The sequence below is a fragment of the Lynx rufus genome, unplaced genomic scaffold, assembly GCF_022079265.1.
Source record: "Lynx rufus isolate CCGP_SWC_20201006 ecotype Redwood Valley unplaced genomic scaffold, mLynRuf1.p SCAF_21, whole genome shotgun sequence".
Taxonomy (NCBI): Eukaryota; Metazoa; Chordata; class Mammalia; order Carnivora; family Felidae; genus Lynx; species Lynx rufus.
In genome coordinates this window covers 24,866,338-24,882,242 of record NW_025814836.1, presented here as the reverse complement: position 1 = coordinate 24,882,242, position 15,905 = coordinate 24,866,338, and the positions used below count along the sequence as shown (strand labels likewise).

The window sequence follows — 15,905 nt, the reverse complement described above, 5'->3', positions numbered from 1 at the left end:
ATCCTTACTTTGCCTCGGTGGAATTTAATACTGCCTTTTAAAAAATACTCTTCCGAGGGGCACCTGGGTGGCTCAGTTGGTTAAGCGTCCAACTTTGGCTCAGGTCATGATCTCGCGGTTCGTGAGTGCAAGCCCCGCATCGGGCTCTGTGCTGACAGCTCAGAGCCTGGAGCCTGTTTCCGATTCTGTGTCTCCCTCTCTCTCTGACCCTCCCCCATTCATGCTCTGTCTCTCTCTGTCTCAAAAACAAATAAACATTAAAAAAATTAAAAATAAAAATAAAAAATGCTCTTCCTTTGTTTGGCTTCCCTCATGTATTGCTTTTCTTGAAAGGTTCTTCTACTTCTCTGTGCCTTTGTAGGGTCTTTTTCGACTTCAAGCCACCATCTTCAGAATAATATCTTCTAGACCTCTGTTGCAGGCCCTGACTCAAATCCACACCTCCGTTTTCTGACTAATAGCCCTGGTACCACAAGTTCGTGGTCAGAACTAATCTAGTCACCTGTCCCTACCTAAATATTTCTTTTTCTTTTAATGTTTATTTATTTTTGAGGGAGGGAGGGAGACAGAGAGAGAGAACGAGCAGGGGAGGGCAGAGAGAGGGGGACAGAGGATCTGAAGTGGACTCTGCACTGACAGCAGTGAGCCGGATGTGGGCCTCAAACTCACCAACTGCGAGATCGTGTCTTGAGCCAAAGTCAGATGCTCAACCGACTGAGCCACCCAGGCGCCCCTCAAGTTTTCCTATTTTAGTAAAAAATTGCTATCCGGCCAGTCACCCCCCAAAACAAAGACCTCAGATTATCCCAGGTGCTCTTTTTTCTTTAATTCCCACATCTTACTTGGTCACCTAATGATGTCAAGATGGACTAAGGTTCAAGTAGAGAGAAGTGCGGTGAAATTGGACTCCTCACACGGCGCAAGGCAAAGTAGGGGTGCTACATGCCTTAGAACCTGAGACATATTCGTGTTGTAATAAACAGGATGTAATTTCAACAAAGCAATAGGACATTAAATTAATATTATTAATTTGGATTTTATTGAGGTCCTTTTATTTCTGCTTGATATACAAATTAATCTTGGTTTTACAGTATATGGTTATGAGTACAATTGTTACCTTTGTGCATGTTTCAGAACATTATCATAAAATTTTATGGGGGTCTGCAAGATTTTGTTCCCTTTAAAAATAATTATAGTTGACCCTTGAACAACAAGGGGACAGGGACTAGGGGCACCAACCCCCACAGTCAAAAATCCAAGTATAAATTTTTTTTTAAGTTTATTTATTTCGACAAAGAAAGAGGGTGAGCACAGGAGGGACAGGGAGAGGGAGAGAGAGAGAGAGAGGGAGAGAGAGAGAGAGAGAGAGAGAGAGAATCCCAAGCAGCCTTTGCACTGTCAGCACGGAGCCCCATATGGGACTTAAACCCACAAATGGTGAGATTGTGACCTGAGCCGAAACCTGGAGTCGGATGTTCAACTGACTCAGCCACCCAGGCACCCCCAGGTATAACTTTTGACTTTCTAAAAACCTAACTACAAATAGCCTACTGTGGACCACAGGCCTTATGAATAACATAAATAGTTGATTAGCACATATATATGTTTATTATAATAAAGTAAGCTAGAGAAAGACAATATTGTTAGGAAAATCATAAGGAAGAAAAAATATATTTACGATACTATATTTTTTTGAAAAAAATTCAGGTATATGTGGTCCCGTGCAGTTCAAACTTAAGATGCCATAGGTTAAGGGGCCTCAACAAACTAGAATGAATTCTTGACCACGAGGGATCTAGAAATAAAGACATATAAGGAAATAATAAGAGATGTGAATGTTTTGTAAAAGAAGGAAAGATGTACATAGCGATAGTAATTTTCAAATATTTAAGGGACTCCGACGAAAGAAGAAATAGGAAGTATAGGAGAGCAGAAAGAGCATGTGCTCTGGGCTAAGGACATAAGGGTTCAAATGATGCTCTGCCACTTACCTGTGTGACCTTGGGCAAATTACCTAATCTCCCTTAGCCTCTTTTCTTCTTCTCTAAAGTGGAATTAGTGTTATCTACCCCCACAAAGTTATTGAGAGAACTTATTTAAAGGTACCTAACACATGGCTGAACCTAAACAAATACTACTTTATTCTGTCCTCTGATAGTTTTTACAACTAGAGTTAGGGGACAGATTTTTTTAAAATAATTTATTGTCATGTGAGCTAACATAGAGTGTATACAGGGTAGTCTTGGCTTCAGGAGTAGATTCCCATGATTCATCACTTACATACAACGTCCAGTGCTCATCCCAACAAGTGCCCTCCTCAATGCCCATCACCCATTTTCCACGCCCCCTCAGCCCCTGACCCCCATCAATCCTCAGTTTGTATCTAAGAGTCTCTTATGGTTTGCCTCCCTCTCTGTTTGTAACTTATTTTTTCCTTCCCTTCCACTATGGTTTGCTGTCAAGTTTCTTGAATTCCACGTATGAGTGAAAACATATGATACCTTTTTCTGACTGGCTTATTTCACTTAGCATAATACCTTCCAGTTCCATCCACGTTGTTGCAAATGGCAGAATTTCATTCTTTCTCATTGCCAAGTAGTATTCCATTGTGTATATATACACCACATCTTCTTTATTCATTCATCAGTTGGTGGACATTTGGGCTGTTTCCATAATTTGGCTATTGTTGATAGCGCTGCTATAAACATTGGGGTGCATGTGCCCTTACGAATCAGCACTCCTGTATCCTTTGGATAAATTCCTACTAGTGCTGGGGACCCAGCTATTGTTGGGTCATAGGGTAATTCTATTTTTAATTTTTTGAGGAACCTCCACACTTTTCCAGAGTGGCTGCATTCCCACCAACAGTGGGAATTCCAGTTTGCATTCCCACCAACAGTGCAAGAGGGTAGGGGACAGAAATTTTGAGGGAACTGATTTAAGTGGGCTTATTTTAAGGAAGAAGAATTAAATGAAAGTCTTAGCATTAATTGTTGAGAGCTTGTATGCCATTTCTTCTTATATACCATCACAATAACCCTGTGCTGTTGATGTTCATAACCCCCGCCCCCTGTCTTTACATGTGAAAAAACTTTCTGAACTTGAGAAAGATTTTAAGTATCTTAAAAATTGCCCAATTACAGTAAATGATAAACCTGATACTGGGCTCCACAGCCTGTATTCTAAACCATTCCAGTACCTTGTGTGGTTTATCTCTGGTAATGGATGTTTATTCATCCATTCATTGAACAGCTATTTATCGGACACATCCTCTACTCCAGGCGGAGTTTATAGTGCAGAACATGACCCAGAGGTCGAAGGGGATAGGGAGTGCTGGCAGTGGTACAGAGGAAGCAAGGGTCTTGCTGTGTCGTATAGCGAGTGTTCGGGGAAAGCCTCTCTCGTAGGACAGCATTTGAACTCAGAGATCTGAAGGAGAGGGAGCCCTGTGGATATTGTGGGGAAAGCATTTTAGGCAGAGAAGAGCAAGTTTCTCAGAAGTAATCTTTTTATTAAGAATAAGTATTTTGGGGGCGCCTGGGTGGTTCATTCGGTTGGGCCGCTGACTTTGGCTCAGGTCATGCACTCCGTGAGTTCGAGCCCCACATCGGGCTCTGTGCTGCCAGCTCAGAGCCTGGAGCCTGCTTCGGATTCTGTGTCTCCTTCTCTCTCTGCCCCTCTGCCTCTCATGCTCTCTCTCTGTCTCTCTCAAAAATAAATAAACATTGGGGCGCCTGGGTGGCGCAGTCGGTTGGGCGTCCGACTTCAGCCAGGTCACGATCTCGCGGTCCGGGAGTTCGAGCCCCGCATCGGGCTCTGGGCTGATGGCTCAGAGCCTGGAGCCTGTTTCCCATTCTGTGTCTCCCTCTCTCTCTGCCCCTCCCCCGTTCATGCTCTGTCTCTCTCTCTGTCCCAAAAATAAATAAACGTTGGAAAAAAAAATAAATAAACATTAAAAAATTTTTAATAAAAAATAAAGAATAAGTATTCTTAACCATTTTCACTTAGTTGTTTTTCTAGATTGACTTTAGCAATACGTTGAATGAATTTCAAGAGAAATCTCAATGGAATTTTAGTTTGAAGTGAATTAAATTGTAAATTAATACAAGGAGAAATGACGCTTTTACCAATATTGAAACATTCCAGCCAGAAATATGGAATGTTTCTACTTTTTTTTTCTGTCTAGTAGAGTTTTGAGGTTTTCTTCCTAAAGGAACCACACTTCTTAAAAAAATTACTGGGTGTCATTTGCTGTTGCTGATGCTTTTATAAACTGAATTTTAGTTGCTCAGAATAAGAACCTTGGCATCATCCTTGACTTAACAGTTTTTTTTACTCCCCATACCTAGTGTGCTGGCAAACCCCGTTCATTCCAACTTCAGAGTACAAGCAGATTGCAAACCCTTCCACCGCCACCATCCTTGTCTATACCGCTATTGTCTCTTTACTGTTCTAGTAGATTTCTAGCTGCTCTCCCTCTCCACCCCTGCCCTCTGAAAGTCTCTTCTCAGCGGTACAGCAAGGGCAGCCGTCATCCCGTTAACGTAGAGGGTCGACCAGCCTCCTCCCTTCCTTGATATAGCCCAGCCCCAGCCTCCTCCCCGTTCCTTACACCCGGGTCACAGTGCTGCCTCAGGGGCTCTGTCCCGGCTCCCTCCTCCGGGCATCGCCCAGACCCCCTCCAGTCTGTTCGGGCCTGCCTCTTCCAATGAGAGATTTTAAACCATCCTGTTGACAATTACAACCCTGTCCTTGACTGATTTTGTACAGCTCTTTTTTCATATTCTTACATACTAAATAATTTACTTATTTATTAGAGTTATTTGCTGTTTTATTTTCCCCCTTGAGGGCAGGGATTTTTGCCTCTTGTTTGTTGGTGTATCCTTAACACTTAGAACAGTGACTGGCTCACAAAAAACATTTAGTAAATATTTGTAGAAGGACTGAATTCAGTCTTTTTCTTTTATATTTTCAAATCTGGTCTCTGGTGATAACATGCCAAGGCTTTTTTTTTTCACTTATTTGTCATCCTGCTATACTTTAATTCTGTTTTTCTAGTGATATACTTTTTCATAAATCATATGCAAATTATGATTCTTTTGTCTTTTCTGTTGCAATATTTGTTTGTTGGAAAGTGGGGTAGGAGTTATCTTAATATATTAACTAGAACTTCCAGAACAGTGTTAAGCACTGGAGGCAATTGACATCCTTGCCTCCTTCCTGATTTTTAGGAATATATCTTGTTTTATTACTGTATTTGGATTTGGCTGTCTTCATTATGTTGAAATATTCTTTCATTCTTGTTTTTTAAATAATTTTTATTAAGAAGTTAAATTTTGGGGTGCCTGAGTGGCTCAAAGTGTTAAGCCTCCAGCTCTTGATTTCAACTCAGGTCATGATCTCATGGTTCATGAGTTCGAGCCCTACGTCAGGCTCTATGCTGATAGCACAGAGCCTGCTTGAGAATAAACTTTTTTTTTTAAGTTAAATTTTGCCAACCGTCTTTTTGCCATCTGTTGTAATAATCATATAAGTTTTCTTTTTTAGCCTTTGTATTAATTATATAAGTAGATTAAATATTAAATTATACTTGCATACTTGGAATATACCTTACTTTGTCTCAGTATAGAAACATATCTGTGTGTGTGTGTGTGTGTGTGTTTTAAGATGTAATTCAGGTGCCATAAAATTCATCCTTTTAAATTGTGCAATTCAGTGGTTTTTATTATATTCACAAGTTTTGGTACAGCCGTTAACATTAATTCCAGAACATTTCATCACCCCAAAAGGAAAGAAACCCTGTATTCATTAAGCAGTCACTCCCCACCCATCCAGACCCCGACAATCACAAATCTACTTTGTCTCTATGAATGTGTTCATTCTGGACATTTTATTTAAATGAAATCATAGGGGCACATGGACGGCTTAGTTTTGGTTAAGTGTCCAGCTCTTGATTTCAGCTCAGGTCATGATCTCACGATTCACGGGATTGAGCCCCACGTCGGGCTCTGCAATGACAGTACCAAGCCTGGTGGGACTCTCTTTCTCGCCTCTTTCTGCCTCTCTCTCTCCGTCTCCCCCAAAATAAATTAAACTTAAATAAATACATAAATAAATAAATGGAATCCTAGACTGTGTGGCCTTTTGTGTCTGGCCTTTCACTTAGCATTATGTTTATTCGTATTTCATCTGCGTATAACAAGTGTCAGCACTTCATCCCTTTTTATAGCTGAATAACATTCCACTGGGTGGGTATTTCACATTTTTTAAAATCGCTCATCAGTTGATGGGTATTTGGATTGTTTCCGCTTCTGGCTGTTATGAATAATGCCACAGTGAACATTTGTGTACAATTTTTTATGTGGACTTCATGTTTTCAATCTCTTGGGTATACACCTAGGAATGGAATTGCTGGGTCATATCATTACTCTGTGTTTAACCCTTTGAAAAACTGCTGGACTCTTTTCTAATGCCGCTTTACTACTTTACATTCCCAACAGTCTAAATGCTCTGTCTAGAACCTCTAGTACAATGTTGACTAGAAGCGATGGCGGGTGAACATCCTGGCTGTGTTCCTGATCTTACGTGGAAATTTTTCAGTCTTTCACCATTAAGTATGATGTTAGCTGAGGGTTTTTTTTTTGTTTTTTTTTTTGTTTTTTTTTTGTTTTTTTATTGATGCCCTTTATCAGCTTGAGGTTGTTTCCTTCTATTCCCACTTGGTTGAATGTTTTTATCATGAAAGGATGTCGGAGTTTTTCAGATGTTTTTCCTGTGTCTAATGTGATTGTCATGTGGTCTTTGTCTTTTGTTCTATTAATATGGTATATTATATTGATTGATTTTGATATGTTGAATCACTTTGCATTCCCAAAATAGTCTCTTGGTCATGGTGCACATTTCTTTTAAAAACCAAACTAGTTTTAGTAAATAATTTTAAGGTCATTTCCTTCCCTATTCCAGCTTTCCCAACCTGCCAACACACATGGTGGTACACATGAAACTGAATACAGATTAACCTTTTTCACAGGTTGTTTTGTGAATGCAAAACCCAATAATAGTCTAAACCTATTAATCTTAAAAGTGTCCTCTTTTATTAGTTGTCTCTCCTTGTCAGTGAATCAGTGTCTGCCTTGTTCCCCTCTGTTCAATATGCTTTCCCTTTTGCAAATAATGTCTTTGCAAGTTGTTTTCCATTTTGGTCTCCTTATTTATTTCCTTCACTTCTTTAGTGATTTGGCTTCTTTGTTTTATAGTGTTCTCTTATGTTGAAGCAGGTTCTAGTTTTAGCCAATATGATTATTTTCCTTACTTTCACTTTTTTCCTTGTATTCTGAAATTCTTTCCATAAATGGCATCCAAGTCCTTTGGGTATTTGGGGTTTTTTTTGGTTTCTGAAGTATAGTTAGCATGCGGTGTTATATTAGTTTCAGGTGTATGGCAGCAATTCACCAATCTTATACATTATGCTGTCAACACAGAGCCTGCTTCAGATCCTCTGTCCCTCCCCACTCTTGCTCTCTCAAAAATAAATAAACATTTATTTATTTGTCTGTTTGTTTATTTATTGAGCAGCAGGCACAAGTTTATTAGAATATAAGATCAGAAAGGAAGAATAGTATGAAAGCTCTCAAATTAAATAAACATTTTAAAAAGTTGAAAAAAAATGTAGTTACCATCTGTCACCATACAATGTTATTACAATATTATTGACTCTATTCCCCTGTACTTTCATCTCTGTGATGTATTTATTTGATAATTGGAAATTTGTATCTCTTAATTCCCTTCATCTATCCCCCAGATCCTTCCCCTCATGCAACCACCAGTTCTCTGTATTTAAGATGGTTTCTGTTTTGTTTGTTTTGTTTTTTAGATTCCACATGTAAGTGAAATACTGCATTTGTCTCTCTCTGACTTATTTTACTTAACATAATACCCTCTAGGTCCATCTGTGTTGTTGCAAATAGCAAGATTTCATTTTTATGGCTGAGTAATAATCGTATATGTATACCACATCCTCTTCATCCATCCACCTATCAGTGGACACTTAGGTTGCTTCAGTAACTTGGCTATTATATAGTAAGTAATGCTTCAGTAAACACAAGGGTGCATATATCTTATTGAATTAGCGTTTTCATTGTATTTGGGTAAATTCTCCATAGTATAATTACTGGAATCATAGGGTATGTCTACTTTTTTTTTTTTTTAAGAGAAGAGAGAGTGAGTGGGGGAGAGGGGCAGAGGGAGAGAGAATCTTAAGCAGGCTGCATGCTCAGCACAGAGCCTAACGTGGGGCTCAACCCTGGGATCGTGACCTGAGCCCAAATCAAGAGTCGAACGCCCAACCGACTGGGCTACCCGGGCACCCTGGGTCTTTCTATTTTTAATTTTTTGAGGAACCTCCATACTGTTTTCTCACGGTGATTATACCAATTCGCATTCCCACCAACAGTGTACAAGGGTTCCCTTTTCTCAACATCCTTACCAACACCTGTTATTTCTTGCCTTTTTGACACTAGCCATTCTAGCAGGTATGAGGTCATAGTTCATTGTGCTTTTGATTTGCATTTCCCTAATGATTAGTGATGTTAAGCATCTTTTCATGTGTTTGTTGGCCATCTGTATGTCTTCTTTGGAAAGAGGTCTATTCATGTCCCCTGCTGACTTTTTAATTGGGAAAATATATATATATATATATATATATATATGCTATTGAGTTGTAGACTCTCTTTATGTATTTTTGGATATTGATGTTTTATTGTATATATCATTTCCAAATATCTATTCCCATTTAGTAGGTTGCCTTTTTATTTTGTTGATGGTTTCCTTCTCTGTGTGAAAGCTTTTTATTTTGTTGTGGTCCCAGTAGTTTATTTTTGCTTTTGTTTCCCTTGACTAAGGAGACATATCTAGGGAAATGTTGCTAAGGTCAATGTTCAAGAGATGACTGCCTATGTTTTCTTTTAGGAGTTTCATGGTTTCAGTCTCACATTTAGGTCTTTAATCCATTTTGAGTTTATTTTTGTGTCTGGTATGAGAAAGTGGTCCAGTTTCATGTAACTGTCCAGTTTTCCCAGCACCATTTATTGAAGAGACTGTCTTTTATCCATTGTAAACTCTTGCTTCCTTTATCATAGATTAAAACCCATATAAGCATGGGTTTATTTCTGGGCTCCCTATTCTGTTTCACTGATCTGTGTGTCTATTTTAGTGCCAGTACCATACTGTTTTGCTTACTGTAGCTTTATAATATATCTTGAAATCCGGAATTGTGATATCTCCAGCTTTGTTCTTTTTCAAGATTGCTTTGGCTATTTGGGGTCTCTTGTTCCATACAAATTTTGGGATTATTCTAGTTCTGTGAAATGCCACTGATAATTTTGGTCAGGATTCATTGAATCTGTAAATTGCTTGGGTGGTATGGACATTTTAACAATATTAATTATTTCCGTCTGAACACAGTATATCTTCCCATTTGTGTTGTCTTCAATTTTTTTTTATCAGTGTTTTATAGTTTTCAGAGTATACAGGTCTTTTCACTTCCTTGGTTAAATTTATTTCCAGGTATTCTTTTTAGTGCAATTGTAAATAAGACTGTTAATCTTTCTTTCTGCTACATCATTATTAGTATATGGAAACGCAACAGATTTCAGTATATTTTGTACCCTACAACTTTACTGAATTCATTTATTCTAATAGTTTCTTTAATTTTTGTTTTAAGTTTTATTTATTTCTTAAAGAGACAGAATGAGCAAGCAGGGGAGGGGCAGAGAAGGAGGGAGAGAGAATCTCAAGCAGGCTCCACACTGTCAGCACAGAGCCCAACATAGGAGGCTCGAATTCACACACTGAGATCGTGACCTGAGCTGAAACCAAGAGCCAGATGCTTAACCAACTGAGCCACCCAGGCGCCCCTATTCTACTAGTTTTTTGATGGAGTCTTTAGGGTTTTCTATATATGATACCATGTCATCTGCAGATAATGACAATTTTACTTATTCCTTAACCAATTTGGATACCTTTTATTCTTTTTCTTGTCTGATTGCTGCAGCTAGGACATCTAGTACTGTGTGACTAGAAGTGGTGAGCATGGACATCCTGGACTCATTCCTGATCTTAAGAGGAAAAGCTCTGTTTTTCACCATTAGGTATTCTATTAGTTGTGGGTTTGTCACATGACCTTTATGTTGAGGTATGTTCCCTCTAAAGCCACTTTGTTGACAGTTTTAGCATGAATAAAATGTTTGATTTTGTCAAATGCTTTTTCTGTATTGAGATGATATAGTTTTTATCCTCCATTTAAAAAAAATTTTTTTTTACTGTTTATTTCTTTTTGAGAGAGAGATAGAGTGCAGGTTGGGGAGGGGCAGAGAGAGAGGGAGACACAGAATCCGAAGCAGGCTCCAGGCTCTGAGCTGTCAGCACAGAGCCCGACACGGGGCTTGAACTCATGAACCGTGAGATCATGACCTTAGCAGAAGTCGGACACTCAACCGACTGAGCCACCCGGGCACCCCTATCCTTCATTTTGTTAATGTAATGGATCACATTGCAGTTACTGAACCATCCTGGCATTCCTGGGATAAATCCCACTTGATTGTGGTGAATGATCCTTTTAAAATACTATTGAATTCAGTTTGCTAATATCTTGTTGGGGATTTTTATATCTGTATTCATCAAGGATGTTGGCCTATAGTGAGGTTTTTTGTTGTTTGTGTTTTTGTAATGACTTTGTCTGGTTTTAATATCATGGTAATACTGGCTTCGTGGAATGAATTTGGAAGCTTTCCTTTCTCTTCTATTTTTCAGAATAGTTTGAGAAGAAAAAATATTAGTTCTTCTTTAAATGTTTGGTAGAATTAAGCTGTGGAAGCCATCTGGTCCTGGACTTGGTGTTTGTTGGGAGTTTTTTTTGATTACCAATTCAATTTGGTTACTAGTAATTGGTCTATGAAGATTGTCTGTCTTCCTGATTCAGGTTTGGCAGATTGTGTGTTTCTAGGAAGTTACCCATTTCTTCCAGATTATTCAGTTCGTTGGCATATAATTTTCATTGTAGTCTCTTATAATCCTTTGTATTTTAGTAGATTGTTGCTTCTCTTTCGTTTCTGATTTTATTTGAGTCCTCTCTTTTTCTTGAGGAGTCTGGTGGCTAAAAGTTTGTTGATTTTGTTTATCTTTTCAAAGAACCGGTTCTTGGTTTCATTGATCTGTTCTTGTTGTTGTTAATCTCTATATAGTTTATTTCTGCTCTGATCTTTATTATTTCCTTCCTTCTACTGCGGGCTTTGGTTATTCTTCTTTTTCTAGTACTTTAGGTGTGTGGTTGGATTGTTTGAGATTTTTCTTGTTTCTTCAGGTAGGCTTTCATCACTATAATATCCCTCTTAGAACTGCTTTTGCTACATCCCAAAGATTTTGGATTGTTGTGTTTTCATCTGTTTCCCTGTATTTTTTTATTTCACCTTTGATTTCTTCACTTACCCATTGGTCGTTTAGTAGCATATTGTTTAGCCTCCACATGTTTGGGGTTTTCTTTTTTTTTCCTTGTAATTGATTTCTAGTTTTATACCATTGTGGTTAAGAAAGATGCTTGATAGGATTTCAATATGTTCTGAAATTTATTGAGACTTGTTTTGTGGTCTAACACATGATCTCTCCTGGAGAATGTTCCATGTGCACTTGAAAAGAGTTGGTGCTTAACTGCCTGAGCCGCCCAAGTGCCCCTCTCCCAGGCTTTTTAAAAGTCCTTTGTGCTATGCCTTATGATTGTCCAAAGCCCTTTTTTCTGGTAGTCTACCACATCTGCGTTCCTCAAATGTTTTTTCCATTAAAGAAAAATGTATGTAAACAATGAGTATTAAGTAAGGCCAGAGTAGAGAGTACATAGACATTCCCAACCAGCAAGCAGAATCAGTGTTACGAAAAATAGCCAAACAGAAAACAGACTTCGTGGAACATACCTAAAAAGCAAAAGAAGTGGTTAGAGATAAATATAAGGAAAGAGATGATAATTAAGCATCAAATCTATTTCAGAAAAAGTCAGTTGCAAATAACATGAACTCTAGAAGAAGATAGGACAGACAGTTCAAAACTGATTATCAGAATTATAATGAAATGTTCTAGACTTTAATAGGGAAAAAAAAACTTCTAACACTAGAAATAGATAAGGCTTGCCACGTTTTGGGTTCCAAGACATACATTGGTCAAAGTCTTACATCTTGTATTAAAATTCTGTATGCTTCCAATCAAGGAATGGTGACAAACAGTTGAGATTCACAATAAACTATATTGAGATTTTGATTGGATTTGGATTATATCTATGGATTAATATAGGGAGAATTGGTATCTAATAATATTGAGGTTTCTAAAACGTGAATGTGGTCTATTTTTCCATTATTTGGGCTTGCTTAAATGTTTTTAAATTGTTTTATAATTTTCTTTTTTTTTTTAATTTTTGTTTTCAACATTTATTTATTTTTGAGAGACCGAAAAAGAGCACGAGCAGAGGAGGGGCAGAGAGAAAGGGAGACACAGAATCTGAAGCAGATTCCAGGCTCCGAGCTGTCAGCACAGAGCTGATGCGGGGCTCGAACTCACAAACTGAGATCATGACCTGAGCCGAAGTCAGATGCTTAACCAACCGAACCACCCAAGCACCCCTTTATAATTTTCTATGCACATCTTTTTAAATATATCCTTAAGTATCTTATACTTTCTACTGCTGTTATAAATGTGTGTGTTTGTTTGTAAATAATGTTTTCTTTTTGTTGCTCTTCTTTAAAATGTATATAGAAGGGTGGAAAGCCAAGACAGGGTGTTTCTGAATCGGAATAACATGATGGATTTAGCCTACCAAATATCGAAATGTAGAATTCTTCAAAAAGTAGTTAGTAGTAGACAAAGTTTGTGTCAGGGAGAGATGCATTAAACAGTAGAACAGAAAGGTTACTTAGAAACTGGTCCACAGATTATGGAACCACGATATGTGACGAGGGTGGCATTGCAGATAGAGGAAGGGGATGTGGAGAGACTATTATGATTTAAATATTAGATCTGTATTTCACACAGTATACAAAATCATTTCTACATAGATGAAAGAGTGAAAAGCTTTTAGGGCATATGGGGAAATACATTATGTCCCTGGAATGGGAAGAATTTCCCGTGAAGACACAGAAGGGGCTATCCGTGAAAGTAAAGATTAATAACTTTGAGTATATTAAAGTCAAGTACTCTGTTCAACAACAACAAAATAATCCTCTGATGAACTTGAAAATATAAGTCACACACTGGGAGAAGATCCTTGCTACACACAGAACCAATAAAGCTTTAGTGTACAGAATGAATCAGTCAGAAAAAGACAAACAGCCTGATAGAAGAATGGGCAAAATGACATGAATAGCCATTTCACAGAAGAAATACCTAAGGCCTACAAATTTATGAAAAGATGTTCAACTTTATTAGTAATTAGGGAAATGCAAATTAAGATCATACTGAGATTACCAAAAATTAAGAGATTTGCCAGATCATGTATTGGAGAGGATGTGAATCAACAGGAATTCTTGTATACCACCGAGAGAATATAAATTGGTCCAACCACTTTGAAAAACAATTCAACTTTATGATGTGAAGTTGAATTTCGTGTATTTTTTGACTCAGCATTTCTAATCCTAGTGGTGTACCCTGGAGAAACTTAACCATGTATACCAGCAGACGTGGACAGTAATATTCACACTAACACGATTTGTAATGGCAAAAAGAAACGTGGAAAAAACCCAAATGTCCTTTAACAAAGAATGGAATATGAAGTTAGGGTATGTTGACATAAAAATATACAACATTAAAACCTAATGAACTACAGCTATACATTGGTTGTTTTCAGGGCAGACAGGCTAGCTTTACAATGATTCATGTCAAAAAGTAGATAATAAAACAATATTTTACTCATTCTTTTTTTAAGAAAAAATTGCTGCATTCCTGTTTTGTGCCAGACAGCACTCTGGGTGCTAAGGACTTAGCAGTGAAAGAGGTGGACAAGTTTTCTGTCCTCATGAAGCTTACATTTTAGTTTAAGGGCGACAGATGGATAAATAAGCAAAACAATATGTAATTTAACGTAATCATAAGAGCTGTGGAAAAAGTTGAAGCAAAGTAAAAGGATAGCATATGATTTGATGGGTGTGTGTGTGTGTGTGTGTGTCTGTCTGTCTTTGCAGCTCAAGGGAGGGTTTTTTCAAAATGTAACATTTGGGAAGAGTTGAACATCCTGTGGAAGAGAGTGTTACAACTTTCTGGAGGGGAAAGTAGGAAGGAGCTTGGCATTTACAAGGAAGAGCAAGAAGGCAGATGAGTTCTGATAGGGAATGAGCTGGGACAAGGGGGAGTGGGCAGGAGAGAGAGTTCCAGGGGGTAGACAAATTCATACTGTGTAGGGTCTCAGTTTTAGTAATAAGTATAGGCTTTTTAAAAATATGGAAAGTCATTGGAGAATTTTGAGCAGAATGACATAATCTGACTTATGTTTAGGGTCTGAAGAACTGATTGTTGGGGGCAGAGGTGGAGGGCTTGGGGGAAGGATGCAGAAGGCCCAGTTAGGAGGCTTTTGTGGAAGTGCAGGCATTCAGTGAGGGTGGGGTGGACCAAGGGGACAGTGGCGAATCCAGAAGGAGGTGGTTAGTTAGTTCAGTGATATATTTGGGGGGTGTAATTGAAAGGACTTAGTGATAGATGGGGAAGATCTCTATGAAGAGGGAGTCTTCACTGGGAGCAGCTGGGTGGGCGGTGATGCCATTTACATGGGGAATGAAACATGAGCGGGTGGGGCCCTGAGACCAAGAGTTTGTTCTTAGACCTCTTGAATTTGGAATGCCCGTGAGCCGCTCAGGCACATGACCCTGACGCTCTCAGAAGGGAGGTCTGGAGTTCAGGGGTAGAAATAGGAGACTCATCCACGTGCACGTGTACATGGCATTCAAAAGCTTGGAAGGGAGCACCGAGGGAGTGAGTGTAGCAGAGAAGGGAGGCTGTGGAGGGAGGCGGTGAGGGGGGAAGTGCCAGGGGCTGTGCTGTGCTTTCGGGAACTCTAGAAGATGTTTCAGTAGGCATGTTATGTAATGGCAACATACGTTTGCAGTAGAGATTACAGATCCCAGGTCAGTGTATTTTGAGAGAACAGTAAAAAGACTTCTGTAGAGAAATGCAGACATCAGATGAAGAGGCACTTCAGTGAAGGGTAGATCCTAATGGCCCGTACACCTATGAAAACATGCTTAACCTCACCATTAATCAGGGAAATGCCAATTTAAAAGAGCAGTAATACCTGATGCTGTCAAATATTGGAAGGGAGGTCATTTTCATACCTTAGGGGAAATGTGAATGATTACAGCCTTTTTTGAAAGCAGTCTGGCAATCTCTATGAAAATGAAAAATCTATGGGGGCGCCTGGGTGGCGCAGTCGGTTAGGCGTCCGACTTCAGCCAGGTCACGATCTTGCAGTGCGTGAGTTCGAGCCCCGCGTCAGGCTCTGGGCTGATGGCTCAGAGCCTGGAGCCTGTTTCCGATTCTGTGTCTCCCTCTCTCTCTGCCCCTCCCCCGTTCATGCTCTGTCTCTCTCTGTCCCAAAAATAAATAAATGTTGAAAAAAAATTAAAAAAAAAAAAAATGAAAAATCTATGATCCAACAGTCTCACTCCTAGAAATCTGTCTCCTGGAAATAGGAGCACCAGTGCATAAAAATCTAAGTATGTTTATTATAGCCTTTTTTAAAGGAAAAAAACAGGGCATCTGTGTGCATCTGATTCTTGATTTCAGCTCAGGTCATGATCTCAAGGTTGTAGGATTGCCCTGCATCACATCGGGCTCTGTACTGGGCATGGAGCCTGCTTGGGATTCTCTCTGCCCTCCCC

General features: G+C 39.0%; 1 protein-coding gene across 1 annotated transcript in view; it reads left to right on the top strand.

The window, feature by feature from the left end:
- HDGFL3 (HDGF like 3) overlaps positions 1-15,905 on the top strand; it is a 72,606-nt gene that overhangs the window by 13,171 nt on the left and 43,530 nt on the right. The window lies entirely within an intron of this gene.